The sequence below is a fragment of the Rhipicephalus microplus genome, chromosome 1 (assembly GCF_043290135.1).
Source record: "Rhipicephalus microplus isolate Deutch F79 chromosome 1, USDA_Rmic, whole genome shotgun sequence".
Taxonomy (NCBI): Eukaryota; Metazoa; Arthropoda; class Arachnida; order Ixodida; family Ixodidae; genus Rhipicephalus; species Rhipicephalus microplus.
This window is the reverse complement of record NC_134700.1, coordinates 123,557,906-123,579,809: the sequence shown is the minus strand read 5'-3', so window position 1 is coordinate 123,579,809 and position 21,904 is coordinate 123,557,906. Positions and strand designations below refer to the sequence as shown.

The following is a 21,904-nucleotide window of genomic DNA, read 5'->3' as shown; positions in this document are numbered from 1 at the left end:
GCGCGATCATAAACACGATTCTTGCATCTTATACAGATACATGAATGCGCATAAGATTTCTACATGTGTTTACTCTGTAATGCGTTCGTTTGCATCGTAATGTTGGGCTAATTTTAAAGTGACATATCAACATTCTTTATTCCTGCTTCGCGTATTACCGATTTCCGTTGCACGTAGGATCTTCCAATTTGCTTGTCTCTGTTTTTTCTCAACGCTGCTTTCGCGCTCTGCGCAGTGTCTTCCCGTCATGAGCAACTCAGTGTGAGCTCTGAGCAAACTAGTGCGCCCAAGAAGGTCCGGAAATTCTGTATAGCACCCTTGTTGTAGTACTCCCAACAGCCATCTCTGGGGGGCAAATCTGGTTAGGCCATGGATCGTTCCCTCCTTAGTAGTAGTAGTAGGAGTAGTAGCTGTAGTTTTTGTAGTAGTGGTAGTAGTAGTAGTAGTAGTAGTTGTTGTAGTAATAGTAGGTAGCCACCGCTCATTCAGTCCTCGGAATGTCTGTTGGATGGCGGATTTGTATATCAAGAATACATTGTGAAAAGATTGTCCATCTTTCCACTTTTCCTTGCTTCCCTTGCTTCGTCTGTCAATGCTTCCGCCTGTTCGTGTGTCCATGCCTCTGTCCTTCCGTCCGGACGCATGGATGAATACACAAATGAACGGACAGACCCTTCGCCACACTCATCATGATTAACTAAGTGGATATACTGTGATTTTTTTAGTCAGAGTCCCTCTCACCAATCAGGATGCAATCTAGTATAAACTTGCGATTGTGCAATTTTGTAGTATGAAGAAGCAGAAGCGCTCCGAGTGCTTATCACGTATGTAGTCTCCGTATCAGCAAGTCACTACGCGTGTGGTCCATGATTCTTGTATTGTCAGGATGGTATGTCCCTATTTCCTGGCTATCACCACCATCACAAATTGCGTTGTGAACTACTTGCCTTGGCGCATGGCTGCATTCAAAAAAGAGGAGCGTGGCCTCGTGGGGGGAGCATAGACTTATTTCTATTATATTGCAATGAACTGTAGATGTATGTAGATACATAATGATAATATGTGTTAGAGTTGACCGATTTAAAATGACCACACTATTTTGATAGACGCCGTAGTGAAGGGCTCCGCAAATTTCGGCAAACTGGCGTTTTTTAGCATGCACCTAAATCTAGGCACACGGGCCCAATCATTCTCACCTTCATAAAAATTGCCGCCGCAGCCTGGATTTTATCCTGCGACCTGATTGTACATGTATGACGGGCACAGGGTAAAAAAACAAACAAAGTAATTGCAGTGAGAAGACTACGCAATTGAGTTAACGCATCTGTCTTTATATAATGAGATAGTTCACTAGGTACTTATCGCTAAATAATCCAGCACGCTTATTGTCCTAGCAGAGAACGCGGTAATCTTGTTACGCTGTTATTGACGGTGTTTTGTTTAATTGAAAAGAAAATATGACATCTTTGGGCAATAGATATGCGCCCTAAACATCTTCCCACCTTTACTAATGAAGCCGTATTATTTTTTTTCAGATATGGCTCATCGTCACCAGTTCTTTTGACCAGAACATGAGCCAGGTGGCATTATCATTTGGTATACTTGACCTTGCTGAGCCACATTGTAAGCGTCTTCAGTGTTGTCGCGATATAGTTAGGAGGATAAATGACTTTTTTTTTATCTCGAGACCCCACTAGGATGACTTGAGTTTTTCTACAGCCAGATTACCTCGGGTTACCTTGTACGAACATATAAATGACATTGTCTTCAATTAATCGTAGTATTTCTCTTAAAAAAGATATAAATCATCAATTCAAGAATTGGTGAAAAAGCAAGCACACCATCAGAAAGCAGCCTGCACCTTTCTATACGTTAATACGTTGACGTGCACTAGAATAGGACGACTGATGTTCTGGGCATACACTCCCAAGTCCGTGGGTCATTCAAACTGTGAACTGGAGACAATGAACGAATATGGGTTGTTGAAAATATCTGTATTACATACGTTACAACGAAGAAAAAAGGCGAATGAACATTGGGTAACGGACGTCATTTTAAAAAAAATGGTTCTTAAAATATGACTGAGGCGCCCACATTGGCACCATTTTGAACAACGAAAGCCGTTAGGAGATAGCAATCGGTGCCGTCTGTAGTCACCTGGCTCCGCTGCCTGTGTCCGTAATCGCTATCGCATTGAATATGAAAAAAAACAAGATGCAAAAATCTATCTATCTATCTATCTATCTATCTATCCATCTATCTATCTATCTATCTATCTATCTATCTATCTATCTATTTATCTATCTATCTATTTTACCGCCTATGACATTAAGCACTCCGGGCCATTTCGATTATGGTATCGATACCGAAATTCGTGCGAAATAACATGACGGTATGGCGATTATGAGAAACAAGTCATAACACGAGAGTCATGACATGTGTGTTATGAATGTAATAATTGACATTTCATGGTCTTGCTGCTCTTTCAGTGGTTTCATTCACATGACACATAACGAACCTGGCATGGTACGACGTGACTGCAAGGCGAACATAAGTAACAGACCCTAGCATGGAAACTATGACATATATGTCGTGCAATTCATGACTACACGCCACACTCATGGTGCGCTAACGGTAGTTTCACTGGCTTCACATAAAACAAATTTGATATTACGGGACGTGAAGGGATGACAAAGGTAAATGACTGGTGCAAACACAATAATCATAAAATGCCTGCTATGTAAGAACGTGATACATGCTACGCTCATAATGAGCTCGCCACCATTTCGCTAGCTTCACATATACTGAATTTGGTAATACGTGACGCAAACGAATGACGAAGGTAATAGGCACATCAAAACATCCAAATCAATATATGCGTTTCATGTAAACATTCGCTACATGCTTCGCTTATTATGCGCTCGCGGTCATTTCGGTAGCTTCACATACACTCAATTTTGTGATATGTGACGTGAGCAGACGACAAATGTAAATAACACGTCTATATATGATAATCTTGACATGTAAGAAAAGTACGGCACAATTCACGTCGGTCTCGTAACGTTTGTTGATGTTAAAATGGCATGTCAACCTTCCTCACTCGTGCATCGCATATCATCCTGTGCGTGTGATCTGCAATCTTTTTCTGAATTTGTTTCTTTCTTGAGTATATATATATATATATATATATATATATATATATATATATATATATATGTAGTGAGTGTGATGGCGATGCCTACACCAGCGGCAAAATCTACCCGAGAGTGTCCATGTATTCACTATCGCTATAAAACAAAGGTCGTAACACCTCAGTTTCACAGAGCCACTACAAAAGGCTCCCTTAAGGTGAAAAAATCGCAACACCAATTGTCACGCAAACAAAAAACAAATGCACATTACAGATGGCACCCTCTTCAAGTGGAAGAAAAAAGTTGTCTCTATTCACGAGTTCACATAAACAGCACCAAATAATACAAGTCTTTATCGTTTAAAAGGCTTGGAAGTGAACACGATAGCCCTCGTCGTAAATGAGCCTTGACTCAGTAAATATACTGTATGCTTTCAGTTAGTACGAGGCAACCATTTGCGGCGTGCTGTGTGTAGCGCAAATATTGCGGCTGGTGCAGAGCGGGGAGTGAGTTCCCGACCCGTCAAATAACGAAGCTGACCGGTTCCATGAAGCGGAACGCGGGAGACCTGCGCACGGGAAATAAAGGAGACTCGTTCACTCACACGATTCATAAGCGGAGCCGTCATGGTCGCCCCCGTTTGCGACTAGAAGGGGAAAGCTTACTCGGAAGAGCGTCTTACAAGAAGGAAAGCTTACTCGGAAGAGCGTCTTACAAGAAGGAGACCAAGCGCCGCTGTCTGAGTTCAAGTCATTGTTGGCATGCATGTGTGCCATTGAGAATGACGCAGGGAAGCGGCCACTGGGCTGATCAAAACATGGTGGCGGCATCCTGACCAGCTTTTCCTCTCCCGCTATACTTAATTGCCGGGTGTTGTTAGGTTGGTGGGGCGCCTCTCTGTCGCGTTCACACCTGGTCCATGCACAAGGACCGACGGTGTACTCCTCCTAAAGAGGCTTTTACGAAGCACCGTTTAATTAGCGAGCTCACGGGGCTCGAGCGTGAGAACGGCTACCGACAGAGGTCAGCCTGGAGTGAGAAAACGTGTGACACGCGGAGAACCTATCCCCTCTCTTGTTGTATTCGTAACGTGATTTTTACCAATGCAGCGCCTGTTATTAAAGTGTTTCTCCGATTGGTTGTTGCGATACGAGCCCACATGTGCGATTGGCTTGTGTAGAGACCCTTTGTTACACCGAGGGTTGAAAAGAGGGTTTTTGAATTTGAAATAAATAGCGGAGGTTTGGGCTTTGACCCGCGCAGACGCCTATGTGCGGCAATAAAGCGTCTCTTCGCCGAACTACGGCTCTTCATTCGCGCTGCCTCCGAGCACTCGAGATATCAAGGGGACCCTTTCCGAACCTCATGCACCTTATCTTCTTAGCTAGTGTATAAGCTAGTCGAGGAGAAGGAAATTCACTCATTTGCTTTTGCAAAAATAGAAAACTCTCGTGCGTGCCAAGCTCGGTACATTTAGACATATAGTAGTTAGTGGGCACGTTTACGCGGGCCACTGTGACGATAGTTATTGTGAGGTATACTGAGATACCGAATAGAAATGTAATTTCAAGAAATATTTGAAAAACCTGAGGGAATTTGAGCGCCCATACACAACCAGAATCTTTTGCTTTCATCAAAATTTATGCAGGCGCCAACGATTTTACAGAATGATAAAATAAAGTTTACATCTTGAATGATTGCTACAAATCAAACAGAACATGTAAAGAAAACTGTATGGAAAGCCGAAACACTCAAACTTGTTACGCAAATCGAGAAACTCAGTCGTAATAATAAATATAGTTCAACTTCAAAAAAGGGCGAGCTCTGCTGCGTAAGCATATTTTACGCTTATTCACGTTGACTGTAATTACAAACTGCAATAGCCGTTTTTGTTAGGCAGCGTTGGCAAATTATCAGTTGCTGTTGAACTCGCAACTTCTGCAACAATCATAATAATCAAATATTGAGATACATGTAACAATCTTCAAAAGTCTAAAGCACTTTTTTAATCATGCATCTAATGAACGCGTAGTTCACAAGCAATGCCGGTGGACTCGATTTTCGAACACAATGTCTGCTTTAGATAAGAGAGCTGTACTCAGATTTCTAGTGTACCTTTCTGGTCTAATCTGACTATAATTGGAATAGCTATACGTAAACATAGCGGGCAACTGCCAAGCCGCACTATACACATGTAGCGTGCCAATGCCACGTCGGGGCAGATAGACCCAAGGAGGAATTCAAGAATTCCTGGAGTACAAATGATTGCGCAAAAGTGAAGCTGTTCCCCTGGCCAGATGGCGGCGGTAGCGGCCATCTTACTAAGGGCATGATAAATTATCACTGTTACGCGATTAAAAACGAAGCGTTCCCTCGCATGCCCGACCGGTTTAATGTGGGAACTTTTTCAGGTCACATAGGGCTCCAAGTACATCCCTTAGTCAGCCTCTAATTGGAGCAAAGTTCCTTGAATATTCGGTCATCCATACTCGTTTCTGTGCGTTATTTTGACGGGAACAACTATCTTTAATATGAAACTAACGTAACTTTTACATAATATATCAAAGCCACTTGATCTTTAAGTGGGCACTATCAGAAAAAAGCATGTTTTCGCCATCTTGGCAGTGGCAAAAGCTGGCGTCACTTCTGCTGGCAAGGCATCGCGGGAGCTTCCACTCCAGTCATTTTTCTTTAGGCCTCCTTAGATATACCGAATATTTTCGACACGTATGGTGTGGTATATAATCTGTCTGTTCGAGCTTTGCAGTGTGGCACTTCCGCTGCTCGTCTATACCAAAACGGCTTACAGACACTTCTCTAATTTAGCGACAACGCCGTGACCCCATGTCAAACGATTTTTTCTTTAGTAGAAAGCGGCTAGGCAAACTCGATAAAGCATGCCTAAACTGTAGGTTATCTCAAGTTATCCGCAATGTATGTGGGCCACATAGTGTATGTAAAGTAGTCGCCACCCACCCTCGAAAATTGTAGTTCCTTCAACTGGGAAGTTCCATACACATATTGTTAAACCTTTGGGGAGTACATATATGCCGGAAAAACTATCAGCATTATAAACGAGTATGAACCACAGAAATTAATTAAGTCCTTCCCCTCACCGCTGGCCCACGAAAATTGAAGAAGGCCTCAGTCGATGGGGAAGTCTCATTGAAAATTTTAGACGGATGTAACCAGTAATTGAGAAAAGCTTTTTTAAACAGTCGGGATTAACAAGAGAATAAACACCATGGCCGCACGTTTATGCTTGGCTAAAACATCTACATGGATTGCTTCAGAGTTGTACACTACGACAGATTCAAGGAAACGTAGGACGCTAGGGTGGTTGCAACAAAACCCTGAAGAAGTAGAAGCCTCACGCGAATGACGACGTGTGGTGCAGTAGATCTGTGAGAAGAGTAAACGCTTCGTTTTATCGCGACTCAGGAATTTCGGCATGAATGTCTTGCCAGACTGTCTCTGGTTTAGACTCACACCACTTCGCGCTGAGAAGCAATCTAGAAACAAACTCGAAATGACCCTAAACCAAACTGATTACACTTGAGAATCGTCCAAATTTGTTGTTGCGCTAAGCAGTGCGCACCTTAGGGCAGGCTTCATCCTTTCTTATTTAGGAGTGAAGCTCCTTAAGGCGTGGGCTGAGCGTCCCGTCGTAACCGTATGTAGCCACCACTCGTTTGTTCTTGAACCAGCAGTAGAGGGCGGTACTTGCACATGCGTATACGCTAAAAATGCTAGTGGTACTATACTAGAGGACGTTACTTGTATGATAAATAATTAAAATCACAGCATATTCATGAAATCAACGATGATGAGTGGAGCGAAGCGTCCATCAGGCCATCCGCGCTTCAGTCCGTCCGTTTGTTCTTGCTTCCGTCGATCCGTGTGTCCATCTGTCCATCCGTGCGCCAATCCGTTCATCCGTGCGTTCATTCGTCCATCCATGCATCCTCCATCCATGCGTCTGTCTTAGCGTCCATCCATCCGTCCATGCATCCTACCCGGTGATTGATCATGCGTCCACTTATGCACCCATCCGTCCGTGCGCACGTGCGTTCGTTCGTCCGCGTGTACGTGTGTACGTCGTTGCGTTCGTCCATGCGTCTGTTCGTCCATTCGTCCGTCCATGTGTCAGACAGCCAGACAGACAATGGACGAACGCGGCCACCGGATGATTCACGGTTAGCCGATAAAAAGTAGGATACGCGCAACGTGGCAGCGGCTCGCACTCGAAGACGGAAACCCGATGTGTGAGCGCACGAGAAACTGGGAGTGATGTAACACGAAGACGTTCGCGAGCGCGTTTTCTTTGGCGGCGCCGTCCGCTAGGGGCGCGATCTTGTAAAATAAAAAGGCGTTTGACGCGCGCGTGCCCGTTCAGAAGGGTGGCAGATGGACAAGTCTGCGCGCGCAAGGCGTGCACCCAAAGCAGTGTCTGCTTGCACTCGAAGACGGAACCACGATGTGCGAGCGCAAGAGGCTGAAGCATGCCGTTAAGCTGCTTGGCGGCGCCGACAAGATCCTGGCGCACGAGAAAGGGAGGCCGAAGCGATGCGGAAGCGGCATGCGGACCCAGCTTCGCTCCACTCTCCATTTCACTTCATGGATACTCTGTCAATTTTCAAAGACGATAGTGTTTCTTGGGGACCTTCGACGCAAAAATATTGGTCTGTCTGTCTGTCTTTCTGTCTGTCTGTCTGTCTCTCTGTCTGTCTGACTGTACATTTGTCTGTTTGTCCAGCCTTAGTGGCACCTGGTACCCAAAACGGCACCACACGATAACCCAAATGGCCGACCCCATCCGCAGCGCCAACCAATATTGCTCAAAATTCCGCGTTCATACTAACGCGATTGTCAAATGAAAAGCAATTATTTCGCATATCTGAGGCACCATAACAACACGTATATATTCTGTATGTCCGTCTTTTACTAGTAAAGGCATACATAAGTTATTCTAAGGAACGTAGCGTTTATCACGCTGGACTGACCGTGTAACCTTGAACGAAAAGGCGAGTGTTTCCACTCCTTTGCTAAGACGACATGGTGGCACCTACCCGTCTCCTTGCGTTCTACTCCTTATCACCTCTGATAAGGATACGGGCAACAACTCTGTCTTAGAAGCGTGCGTTTTGTTTTCCAAGATAACTGCCAGATAGCGCTCATTTCTCACGTGTGAAATGACTTGATGTGCTCGTTTTGCCTCCCCTGCACGCTCGAGGCAGCCTAACGCAGCGCTTCCAGAATACCATTCACCGATTTTCTTGCGCAGATTATCAAATAAACGTTTTTTCACTCTCTCCAGATGCAAGACTATTGTCATTCGACGACATTTGCAGTGTAACATGCGGATACAGGGCCTATTTTTTAGATGCGGAAGCATCTTATACTCGCGCCTTGTAGTGCGCTGTCCGCACCGCTTCTCGAACATTCGACAGCTGACGCGCGCGCATGCGCCGTCGCGCCGTCGCCCACCATCTGTGCCGCGCGCGCTTCTCCTTCGAGAACATTCGACAGCTGACAGCGCATGCGCCGTCGCGCCGTCGCCATCTGTGCCGCGCGCGCGCTTCTCCTTCGAGAACATTCAACAGCTGACAGTGCATGCGCATATACTCAAGGTCGGCGCTCGCTCGCTCAGTTGCCGCTCGTCGGTTGGTTTGTACGGCGCGTCGACGTCCAAGGTCGCGGTGAAATGAATTCCAACGAATCCACAAACACAATGATCGACGTCCCTTCGACCAGCGCCGTCCTTTCGCATACGTGTGTACGTGTTCACTCATTTAACACCCCCTCCTACAACCACGTTAACCAATTTAGCCATCGACCCAAGTAAGTCGCACTTTAACACCCCGTTAACCAATTATATGCTCCGCATCCTCCTCAGTGTTCCCCCGAGGGAAGCTGCGGGCAATTTTTTATCTTTTGGTTTTCTAGCATAATGCACCTGTTATTAGTCGGCTGCAGGAACAACCTTCATGCGCAAAACGAAGACCTTCCTTCGTTTTTTTTTAACATGTGTAGCTTTCTTGCTGCAATACTTACAATGAAAGACACTGAACAGCTGCCGAAAGAAAGACATAGTACATTTACATTTTCATTCCTTATTTTGGCAGTGGGCGAGAAAACATTTTAAGGCAAAGCACTGAGAACAATTCTCTCCACGTCTAATAAATACGTCTTTCTTACTCTTAACTGCAGAAGTTCCGAAAAGAAAAGAAATTGACATTGAAAGGTGTCGCGAAAGGTTTGACCCGATAAAGAGCCGCACTGAAGCAACGTAAGAAGCAATAGTATAGGAAGTGCAGCAACACCGAAATAGATGGAAGTGGAGCGAATGCGTTAAGGCCACGGAAGGCTAGGGGATTCACGAGCGCGCAAAGGTAATCTAGTTATAAGTGTGAGAGGCGCAGTGAAAAACTACTTTAGGGTGACAAGCGGGTCCCGCTGTCCTTAAAATCACACCCTGAGTGTGCCAAATGAATGGTGAAGGACGTAAACTTATAGGCTTTTTTTTCACAGCAACGAAAAGGCAGCCGGTTTAGACTATGACATTAGAGTCTTAAACCAGGCGAGCAGACAGATGTGATAAAAATGGCCAAAAAACAAACGTACACAAGCCCACGTATATAAAAAGTAAACAACTGCAACGTGCTTTCAACCTCTATCTTTCCTGATAATCCAGTCTCTTCGATCACTCGTTGATCGCTTTAGCGGCAGTGCTGGGATTTTGCAGACAAGAAGGCTTGTGCACAAAAATATTGTTTCCTGCATTGCTCAACTCGCGGCGGCTGCATTTCCGATGGAGGCGGAAATGTTAGAGGCCCGTTTACTCAGATTTGGGTGCACGTTAAAGAACCCCAGGTGGTCAAAATATCCGGAGCCCTCCACTACGGCGTCTCTCATAATCAAATGGTGGTTTTGGGACGTTAAACTTCACAAATCAATCAATCACGCATTGCTAACTCCAACCCGACAGTTGTACTTCATGCATTTTGGAAGCCAAGGATTGCTCCAGAGCATAAAAACACTGCTGCCTCGTCGTGGAGGGAGACTATTCTTTCGAAATCTTGCCTTTTTAAACAAAACCCGTTTTCTCCTCTCATTCGAACCACAACGTTTTATGCAGAAGTCTGGGCTAGAAGAATAAAGTGGAGGCGTCTTCCAAACGACCATGGAGTATGCCCCCAACAGCTCACATCCTTTACGGCGAGATGCGACAGCGGAAAGTGCCATCCGGCTGGGAAACACCTAGGAAGAGAATGTGCCGCGTAAACACAAGCATTACATTTACGTTATTCAAACGGCGTTTTTGTGCTGCACAAAGAGCGCATAACCTGCAAGTAACTGATCCCGTCATTTTGTACGAGTCGACTATCCTCAATTCGCGTAAGTTGCACATGTGCCATAGCCAAACCACGAGAGCAAGACCTGTTACCGAGGCTCTTTCTGAGAAATACAAGCCTCTTCCATTCAATATACGTACCTCACAAACCGCACCAAGAGAAATACGGCGCTAGTGTGGATACTGAGCGTATATTAAGAAAGGTTGCGCCAATGTATGCACGGAATCAAGAGGAGGAAATGGACATGGGCCGGCCATGTAGCACGTAGACAAGATAACCGCTGGTCATTAAGGGTAACTAAGTGGATTTCTAGAGAAGGCAAGCGGGATAGGGGGAGCCAGATGGTTAGGTGGGCAGATGAGGTTAAGAAGTTTGCGGGTAATTGCGGGAAATCGGCAGCAGCTAGCACAGGACCAAGCTGACTGGCGGAACAGTGGAGAGGCCGTTTTCCGGCGGTGGACGTAGTCGGGATGATGATGATGATGATGATGATGATGATGATGATGATGATGATGCACTGACGGTTGCATGATAGCGTCGGAAGCGAGATGGTGCGACTTGAAGTGCCCGCATTGGCGGTGGGAGTACAAAAAGCGCGCGCGCACTTCCTGTGGGTGCGTGCCCGCACCCGCACACTCGCACACTCAGGCACACTCACGCACAAAGGCAATCACATCGCGACACCTGCACACGCACGCACGGCGTGCGAGTGTGCATTGTCTGTGCGATAAAGCTCATCGATTAATCATGCCGCTCGGCGTGAACACTGCTCCTCAGCAAGAGTGAACGTGTTGGGCGAACCCGATATTCGCCGCGGGCATCTGTCAATCAAACTGATTAACGTATGAACTCGGATATTAGGTTTTCTTGAGTTTTGGGTCACACAAGTTAGTTGAGTGTGAGAAGACCCCAGTTCAACTGATGACTGACATGGTACCGATGTGGCCGTCTTAAGATGTGGCCAAAAACGTCGGCGTGACTACGACTTCGCGTAGTTAGCTTGGTAATAGCAGGTCCCGGCCTAACGAGCCAAGTATACTGCCGTGTCAAATTGATAATTAGCCTAGCACACGTGCTTGGGTGCCAATAGACGATGAAAATGACAAACAAGGCACGCACCGGCCGAGCAGTGCACTGGAATGTGCAGGCTCACCAATATGATTGACACGTGGCCTCGGGCTGAACTGTGGTCGCGATGTTGTGAGAAGCTCGGCCACAACTAACTTCAGAAGCAACCGGGATGATTATTGATGATATGTGGGGTTTTACCTCCCAAAACAAACATGATTATGGGAGAAGCCGTAGTAGAAAGCTCCGAAAATTTCGATCACCTGGGGTTCTTTAACGTGCGCCCAAATCAGAGCACACGGGCGTACAGTATTTCCGCTTCCATCGGAAACGCAGCCGCCTCAGCCAGAAATTGATCGCGCGATCTGCAGGTCAGCAGCCGAGTACCTTAGTCACTAGACCGCCGTCGTGGGGCCAGGGCCGGATATTCTTAAACAGACTTAGTGCACGCTATAAAACCTTCAAAATAACTTTAAACACCCCGTACTTCTAAAAATATTATCACGAAAGGTTTCTGGTACTTCTTTTGCAAGAGTGCGCACTCAATAGAACGAAGAAAAAAAAATGAAAGAACATGCCTGGTCTGAAAACACCACCGAATTTTATCGAGTGTACTTGACGCGATGCCGGGTTCTATCGTTCCCAGTGAAATGCGGGGCGCTGAGGGGTGGATTAGAGTTTTTGTACTGCTTGCTCATCCAAAAGAAGGTGTTGCCAGAGCACGGAAAGATCCCGAGCTGATTCCGAGCTTCGCCAAGCGTGGGCGCTCCTGAATAGCTCCCCGGGACGCCAGTTTGTAAAGCATCACAGGTACTTTCACTGCATTTGCAAGCAAATGATGTAATTTTCGCTGCATTCACGACCAGAGGCGTGGCTGTGTTGTACAACGCCCGCTTGCCACGGAAACGACTCGGGTTCAACCCACTACTAAGACCGAGAATTTTTTCTTAATTATGTATTTATTTTTTACAAGTCTTCAGTCACGCAAAAGTAATAAGTTTTCGCTGTAAACCAGCGACGCCGACGCCGGAATTCCTGCGAAATGAGCTCTTTAACGCTATCACGTTAAAAATGCACATATGGGTTTTCATGGACAGAACTCGAGATTAGCAGGCAAGCACAAAAAATCCAGCCCAATGGTAAAGCGATCCGTTGGGTCAAGTAAGATGACTTGCCGCTTTTCATGAAAGGATACAACCACGACGAACCTTTAATTGAATTTCGGCACTTGCTGAACGTAACAGAAAGCTCTCTTTTCCAGCGAAACAGGCGTGACCAGTTGCAGTATTACTCTTAAAGCTTTAATCTGTATAGATGATCTGTAGCTTCATACTCTGCAGTTTTCTCATAAAAAATAGCAGCGAATTCAATACTATAGAAGAGAATTAGGCAAATTTGACTAATTAGCTTAACCAGCGTAATTTTACTTACGCCACAATATTTTGCCCTGTTCATGTGAGAAATCAGCAAAAACCGTACAGTCATAAAATGATTAGGCAAATATGTGCAGTCTAAAAACGCGCCCTGTATATGTCTCCACAAACAAAATGTTTGTTTGACGTGTGCAAAGCACTTCCTTGAAGAAAGTAATATTTTGTTCGGGAAAGCAGATATAACAGTATGCCACGGTTTCGGTTTGGCTCATCTTAGAGACTTCATTAAAAAAAATGCATTACCTTTAGCTAGTATGTGCCGTTTCGTTTCTTCTGGTATTCCATATGCACAAACGTGCGTCCGTGCCTTTCATTCTAGTGAAACTATGCAGCCTGGCGCGTTTGTTAGGAGGCGGTGCACTTTGATCGGAACTTGTTACAAAGCGCAATTTCAGAAAAGGTTGAAAAAGTAATCGCGTACTTGTACACCTCACTACGTGCGAACACGCCTCAGCAATAGTTCTGCTAGATTAACCTGATTCTTGAGAACCTATTTCAATAATTTACTAGATTGAAAGGTGACGACAAAACACTAACAGTATCAGAATCGATTTGCAATTTTAATTATTACCTGCTTCTGCACCCTGTTAACAAGTTTAACATGAAAGAAAGTTTAAATGCAGCTCGGCGCAAATTTACCGAGTTATTCAGATTGCAATAAATTACACTGACACGTGAACATGTAATTCACCTTGCAGAGGGGTGGAGACGCATAGGCTTTTACAGAACCGAAGCTACTGGTAAGGTAGCTTCTGAAACTAGTGAATGTAAGTCAGTACATTCTAAGAAAAAGTGCTAGATTCCTTATGCGCCAACAACCACAGGCCCAACAAATCAACATGGTATATTGAGGAAAACACAAGTACACTATTTCTTGATTATCAGTTAACGTTTTCATTTGCAGTGCCACTGCTTGATTGCTCTTCAAGCCATAAACAAACAATAAAACAGCGTTCACACATCTTTCAGTCCTGACGTGGGTCATCGGTTGACTTCCGCACAGACCACTATGCAATATATGTTCAGTAGGTAAAGCCCCGCCACTCCAGTGAATTATTATCAAAAAATGAAACATGGCTTTTCATTATAAAGCCGTGGACCAGTCACACGACATACCGAAGCTTCACATACACCTGTGGCTGGTGGGGCTTGTATTTCAGCTGACACGTCAGAAACGCAAGTACTGCACACAGAATAATTAATGAATCATTCGAGGACGATTGAGATAAAGGTAGCAGCTATTTCCCTTATAACAGCTGCAAAAAAGCGATCTTTACTTTTTTTGAATGGCGAAGAGAAAGGTTTAGTTAGGATGTTCTAGAGTGCATATGACACAGCTATCCAAGATGTTTTTTACTGCTCCTATTGTAGCTTGTCTTCATTGCCGGATCCCTTCTCAACAAAGAATTAACATCCCTCCATACACTAAAGATGGGAAGGGCACACACCTTCATAGTGTGGTACGAGCTAGCGAACAGAAATCATGTCAAATGGGAGACGCCCAAAGGCACCTTTCAATAGCCCTACCTATACACGTAGCCAGTAAAGTACGCCAAGAAAAACATAAAAACGAATGACAGCCACGCGTAGAAGTGCAGGTCACGCGTAGAAGTGCATAAACTTCCGCTCATTCTCTAACGATACATTTATTAGGAAGCTTTGACATGCTCACTCGATTGTACTGCACGCCCCCACTCTCCCTTCTTTTCTTTCTTTCACAAACGTCTTTGCACCTCTTTCGGTTCTTTAATAGCGTTATCGGATCGTCCATTTCGATTGCCCTAGAGAGTTATGAGAAGACATCATGCATTTGATTGGCCGGAGTCAACCACATAGCCTACTTTTGAGTGGTTCATTCTGAACGTCAGCCTGCTACTTGTAGCGTTCCAATCGCTCTTATTCTGAATAAGATCTGGCCATGACATCACCAAGGGATGTGTAGCGTGCAGTAGCCGCTGCAGTTTGTATGGCAGTAAACATTTGAGAACGTAAGCCCGAATTTACGAAATTCAGGCCTTACATTCTTTGCAATCACGAGTTTCGAAACATATGTTGAGATTTTGAGTTCGGTTCTTTTCTATTCCACATTGCACGCGTTCACCGAAGCTTATCTTCTGCACGTTGGAGCCAAGAACATTTTGAAAATTGGCATAAGCAGAGTTGGCTTCCACAGATTCAAGAATATTCATTGCTGCACTCCCAGCATCTAGAATCCAAAGTTTTTCAAACTAGCAGCTCGGATGATGATGGCGATCACCAAATTTCTGCAAAATACTTTGCCATGCGGCCGCTGTTTTGATGCAATTTAGAGCTGGGCGATGCCCTTGACGAATGTTACGCGCTAAGGTTATAGTTTACTCAATAGCTTCTCGCTCTGTCTTTTTGGTAGGGCGTCAAACCCGCAGCAAATCTTGCTATGATCGCTTATATATAGTGTGTCCTTGCCAACACTACGTCACCGTTACCTCAGGTGAGCCTGTGTGTGTTTTTTTTTGTTTCTCTCGCAATCACGCAGCCGAATCGGGATGATGCTTTGAGGGTGGAGGGTAGTGCCGTGAGCATAACTTGTATTACGCGCTATTGTTATTGGCAGGTTTGTATCAGTCATTGTGAGAAAGAAAGAAGACATTTGCACGAAAAAAAGACGATGAGTTTGCTAAGTATTCTGAAGACCTTTACGTTCTGCTGACCTCCAGTTACACGTTTCTTTCAGACGTAACGTGACAATATGATCGGTACTCAATTTAAGCACTGCACGTGCAAACACAGACAAAAGAAGGTAGTCAGGCGTCTCAGGACACGACAAGCGCCAACCAACAACAGTCAAGGCATGCAACGTCGAAAAAAAAGGCACTACAAACTACCTGCGTATGCTCAGGCAAGAGGCGAACCGATCAATGCGGAAAAAGTAGGGTGAACGTTAAAGGAATCCAATGCTAATTGTTGGGCTTTAACATCCCGAAACCCCGAGATGGTTATTGGAGAAGCTTTAGTGGAGACGCCACAAATTTTGATCGTCTGGGTTTTTTTACCGTGCACCTAAAACTAAGTATCCGGGTCTTGAGCATCGCGGTGTCCATGGAAAATTTGATCCCGCGACCATCGAGTAGCAGCCGAGTTCCTTAGCTACTAAGCCTCGAAGGCAGGTGATGTTAAGACATTTGGTTTATTTTTTAATCAATTCAATCAACGGTTGACTCAGGCATGATTGCTTATCTGCGTCTCCCAATCAAGTGGGGGCTGCGCTCTGTACTGCCAATACTGACCCAGTAGACCAGAGAAGTCAACCAAATGCACGTTAAGATCCAAAAAGCACACACAGAACAAACAGACGTAAAATAAGGCTGACATAACTAGCTTTTACTCGCAAATTCTTATCTTACTGCAACAAAGCACAGACCAAAAATTCAATAGAAGGACGAGATCGTTGCTGAAGGAGTGACGTTAAAAATCAAAGCACCAGCTACTATATTGACCGGTAAGGTAGCGGCAACAGCACTCGCGTAATTTTCATGCTTATCCAAGCGTAACGCGCCCTTGAAATTCCTCAGTTGTCAAAAAATGGCTTAGTAGAACGATGTTTTTTAATACACTCTTTTTATTTTAGCGTTCCATATGACAACTGGTTCGAGAAAAGGGCATAAATACATATCTCAGGAAATAAACAAGGAATACATACGACATTAAACAGCAAGCTGACGTCACTCCTACTGCTGTGCACACAAGTTTTTTTAAACGAAAAAATATCATAGGCCGAGAGTAAACACAGAGATCAAGATGATATAAAATTCGTAGGCTAGTAATCGCAATTTTTTTATTTACTTCTTTACTTTTCCTTTCAAACAGGCTCCTGTTTCGGCCCCAAAAAAGGCGTGTCCACAAATCGAGTTGGAAGCGGCCGTCCCTCGGCATCATGTTTCGGTTCGTAATCTCGTTTACGGACAGCGAAAAGTTTTTCTTATGTAGGTTCCTCTTCCACGCTTTCAGGCCGCATCGCCGGTGCAATTGGACACTGGAACACATACACGACAAACCTCTTTTGACATTCCGAAAGATCGAAGGTTGAAAAGACACGCTAGATTAAGCTGGCTAAGCAATGGTCGACTTCATTCTCGCACATCAAATGGAGCTCGGTTCTAGTCCTCAGCAAAAAGGGCGCACAGTTCGAAGCTGCATAAACATGCATCAGAAAAATACGGTTATTAATGTTGGGTGAGCGATAAAGCTGGAATATTAGGTTCAAATCTTATTTTTTATTTTTCTGAAGAAATGGACTTGTCCGAACGAAGATGAGCAGTATGAGGTGGGTGACAAAAGGGCGACGCTGGTAGACAGTGAACAAGAAGTCCCTAGAGGCACAAATGGAAGTTTCCAGCTCGTGAGAATAGTAGTGTGAAAAACTGCGACTAGTGCAGAGTGACTATATTAAATGAACAATGAATGCAGGGTCGGAATAACGATAGTTTTGCTCCCAGATGATATGCTCACTTGATACCATCACTTCAGTGATTAAAATTTCGACATTATGACGGCCTGTTTTCTACTTAACAGTTTTAGTGTTTGAAAATGAACAAATCAATAACATTAGTTCACGTGATTCGATTCCTAAAGGACGTATGAAAGAGAAAATCGGGGGACTTTATACGCATGGTAGTGCTCTATCACCTCCATTACCCAGCGTTGGCCGTCATTGTGCATTTCAAGCTTGGACCGGCCTACAGCAGTGGGAGGCTACGCCCAGCAACCTAGCTCCAGTGCACTGCCATGCTTATTCTAAATAGAGGATTAGCGCTACGTTTGATTCTTATTATCGCTGTGTCACATGTACAGATTATGTTGTTGACATTGGCGTGAGCCGCCCCGCTATAGCTCTGAATTGGGGCGTATAATCATCTGAATTTACGGGACCATCCGCATGAATGTAAAATACCTTACCATTTTCGGAATATTACAGTTTGTACCTCTTACGAGAACGCCTTTAGAATATTCATCAGAGATTATACTGGACGTTTCAGGATGCCACTCACCGAATTTTGTTGGAAGCCACTGTTTGCTGAAATTACATTCTTTCGGTACCCGAATTGAATACGTGCATTGGCCGCAGTGCACACCATCACACTTTTCTAGTCGATACCTAATCTTTTCCGTGTTCCTGACACACGCACCTAGCGTTTTCTAATCAATCTTGCGACGGATTACGATGTCTTGGGCGAGGTATTTCTTTCAGACTTTCCGCAGAATAGTTTAAAAAAAACAATGTAGACATTGCGCGACGTTTCTGAAAAAAATAAAATATGCTTGATTCCTATATCATAGGAATTTGTATAACAACAAAATAAAACATCATCATACAAAAGTAGTTTAGTGCCTATTGTAAATTCATATAAGAGAGCTTATACAATTATTGGTTGGAAACTTAAACACCGTCTAACGGTAATGCATCCTCATTGACGCTTAGTGACACATCACCGACCCCAGATCTAACGTCTAAAGTTAATCATTGATTATTTATCTTACATGCACTTCTGTTCATCAATTTTTTGTACCTGTAGTAACGCCCTAACCGAATGCACGTGATTTTGTCGCGACAGTGACAAGCAGCAGCGACAAACTTGCTCCTTCGCGATGGCTGCCACCACATGTCGGCCGCAGTGTTATTAACGCGATAGCACCAAACAGCTCTTTTCGCAGAAACTCCGGCGTCGACGTTGTTACTAAAAAAAGAAAAATCATCATATTGTGCGTGACTGAATAATTGAGAACAATGGAAATAAAAATAAATAATAAAAAAATTCTGGAGCAGAGTGGGGACCGAACCAATGTTTTTCTGTTTCAAGTGAGGATCAGACCTGGGCCGTTTGTTTTCCGAGCGGATGTTCTACTACAAAGCCACGCCTCGGCTTTTGTAAATGGTGAAAAGAACTTCGGCTGGCACATGCATTGAAAGTAGCTCTCTTGCTTCACAAACGCATGCGTCCCGTATACATGCTTCCCAATGTAACATGGAATATTGCAGTAATAATGTGGGGTACAAGCGTCCGTGGCCAACTGGCGTGAAAATATGTGATTATCATAATGACGCCGTCGTTGAAAGCCGGTACCTCTTCACAAAAGGCGCCCACGCAACTGTGCCTATTTTCTGAAGGCCACGTAGTGGGTGCATGGCAATTTCGAAAAGGTTTCATGCACTAAGTGTTTGAAGTACGCACTAAGCACAGATTATCGCTATTGCGTTCAAATCCTGAAGGCGAAGCTTTCGACCCCCTATTATTTTTTTGTTTTTCGAATGAAAGCTATACCGTGCATACCCATAAATTTCCAATAGATGTTTGAAAGTTGGTCGATGTCAATATGCGAAGTTTACTACTCTTTAATGTGGCACAAGTTAGCCACAAACGAATTTCATGGCCCTCTTTTTTTTGCAATTTTCGGTTAACTGTGACAGGCTACAAACAAGCGTACGCTACGACGGCTACAGCGCATTTCGCATGCCAATTTCGCATTGCGGCAAGCGGCCGATTTGCTACAAGCTAACATAGAGAAAGCAAAAGAAACCTTCGTTAACGAGATCAATGACAAAATAGGCCACTCTCTCACTCTCCGCGTAAGATGCTAATGTAAAACAAAAAAAGGTGGGTGATACCTTGCATTCTTCGAAGTGTGCGCGAATAATAAGCATTCATGCCAACAGCAACCGAAGCGAGGAAGAGGGGCGCAGCCACATCGCCGGAAAGCGCCACGCTGGATTTCGGGTGACAGGTGATCCTTACTAGTTTTCCAGAAACGCATGACGCGACAAGTGGCGGTGACGCATAGGCCTCCACGAAAGCAAATCCTGTCACCTGTCAATGTCTTGAAGAATTCGCGTGCTTTCTGTCAGGGCTTAGAAGGTCAGAACGGAACCAAATAAAGTGGTCCGACAACCAGAAAAGAATGACTGATTATACGCCAACTTGAGCCAAGATACCCTACTCGTGGCGTGTTACTAAACGCCACTGCCCAATGGACAGTTTCCAATAATCTGCTAGGTTGCTTGCTTGCATGGCGTTTACAGACAGCTGTTCTCGCTAATATTGTTGTATTCGCGTGGTCGCGTGCCTTCGCTGCACTTTAGAGAGAGGAGAATTTCTTGTGCTCGGGTGCCTTCGCTGCAAAATGAGGGAAAAAGGCAATCTGTGAACAAGTGTTTTTGGTTGAAAAACAAGCCTTACAGGAAAGCCGCAGAGTATGGCAAACTGTCCATTTATTTTTCCAGATGCAGCCTTGGGTAGGTATTTTGTAAGCGCTATGAGTAGGTGTCCCTTAAAGCAAGAAAACGACACCTATGAAGCCATATCAGAGAACCCGGTTCTCAGTAGCTTGCACTATCCTCCACCGCGCAAGTGTTTCAACGGGTGTATAGATCTTCCTGTGGATTGTAAAATAAAGGGAGAGCGCGAACGCAGTCCCCCACTACCGAAAATTGCATGCCCCATCTGCCCCAGTTAGGGGTAGTGGCAGGGGTCAGCACGTGCACAGTGCAATGCCCGCGCCTATCCCTGGGTGCACCGCCATGTTGACCACGGTTACCCCGGCCCCAGGTAAGCATGCCAAACAACGGGTCGCACTCGGTCAGCACCCATCGTGACGTCTTGTGTCATTCTGGTGAGGTGCAGACGACGGTCGAAGATTACTGTTTGCTTCTCGGCTATTCAGAGGAGCCATTAAAAAAAACACTAATGACCGACTAATATACGTAGTCCTCTTAAAAAAAGTTGAACTTAGCTTAGATTGAGGATGAAAAAAGCTCGTGTTTGATCAAATATAACACCAGTTTTAGCGCAACAAGCATGAATCGTCTTTATGCCGTCAGAGGCGATAGCACTGCGGTCAATTAACAGAGGGCGCACGTGTTTTCCAATGTTATTCATGTTCATGCACTTGTGCTTGTATTTTTAACGCCATATCATGACGTTCTAGTCAATCAAGAAATTACAACACAGTCACTTTTCATGCGCAGGCTTCGCATAACATCGACTGCGAAGATACGTGCGATCTAACAATTTATTTTTTTTTTGCGATTCGGGAAGGGATATGATGCACATTCGTACATTTGTAAAGAGCACTTTTTGTAACTCGAAGCTAGTTTTTTTTTCGAAAGCAAGTAGTGAGTTAAACGCACCTGTCCCCTCGTACTTACGGTACGTTTGTCTAGAAAAAGAAAAAGCTTCATGTGCAAAATTCAATACGCTTCTATAGACTAAACTGTGTATAGGAAACTGTCATGTGAAATCTCAGGCAATTCGAAGACACTGTGCACTTTCATATTCACACATCGTTTTCGGACGCATGGGTTTGAACACATACAGGTCCTACCTTCATTCTAGCTTGTGTTTATCACGGTTGTCAATATGTTTATATACTGAGGGCAAAGAAGGCATTCTGCAAGTATAAATTTTGCAGCAACCCATACAATTATCTACTAAATGTGCATAAATCGAAGTAATGTACTGAAGTGCTGAACACTGAAGCAGCAAGCTCTCTTCATCGTTGAACTCTCTCATGAAAACTTTTCAGCGTTCTTTGTTGTTAATCACAAGCAAAGTGACAGCGGGAATCCTCATATGGCCACGACTACTATTTGCGATTTAATTAGACCGAAAAGCGCGTTCGAGCTATCCGGTACAAGTCTTGCGTTAGCGGTAATGGAATCGTAATCTTTGTTTAAGTTAAGAATCTTGATGGTGGAATGAGAAATATTTATTGTATTTATTGATTGTAGATATCATACGAACGAAAATTTTAGAATAAAGTAGGGCTGAAGCCTGGCCAAACGACAGTGAAATTGCTGCAAAACATTGAACCCGCTCGGCAATAAATTGCGGGTAGAGTTGAAGCACAGCTACAAAAGAAGATATCTAAACATTATAGGAGCTTC

At 44.5% G+C, this 21,904-nt stretch overlaps 1 non-coding gene across 1 annotated transcript; it reads right to left on the bottom strand.

Annotated features, from left to right (window-relative positions):
- Positions 1 to 20,411: 20,411 nt before the first annotated feature.
- LOC119186324 (U1 spliceosomal RNA) lies at positions 20,412 to 20,575 on the bottom strand. Its single transcript, XR_012885963.1, has one exon. It is a non-coding gene; the product is annotated as a U1 spliceosomal RNA (small nuclear RNA).
- Positions 20,576 to 21,904: the final 1,329 nt, after the last annotated feature.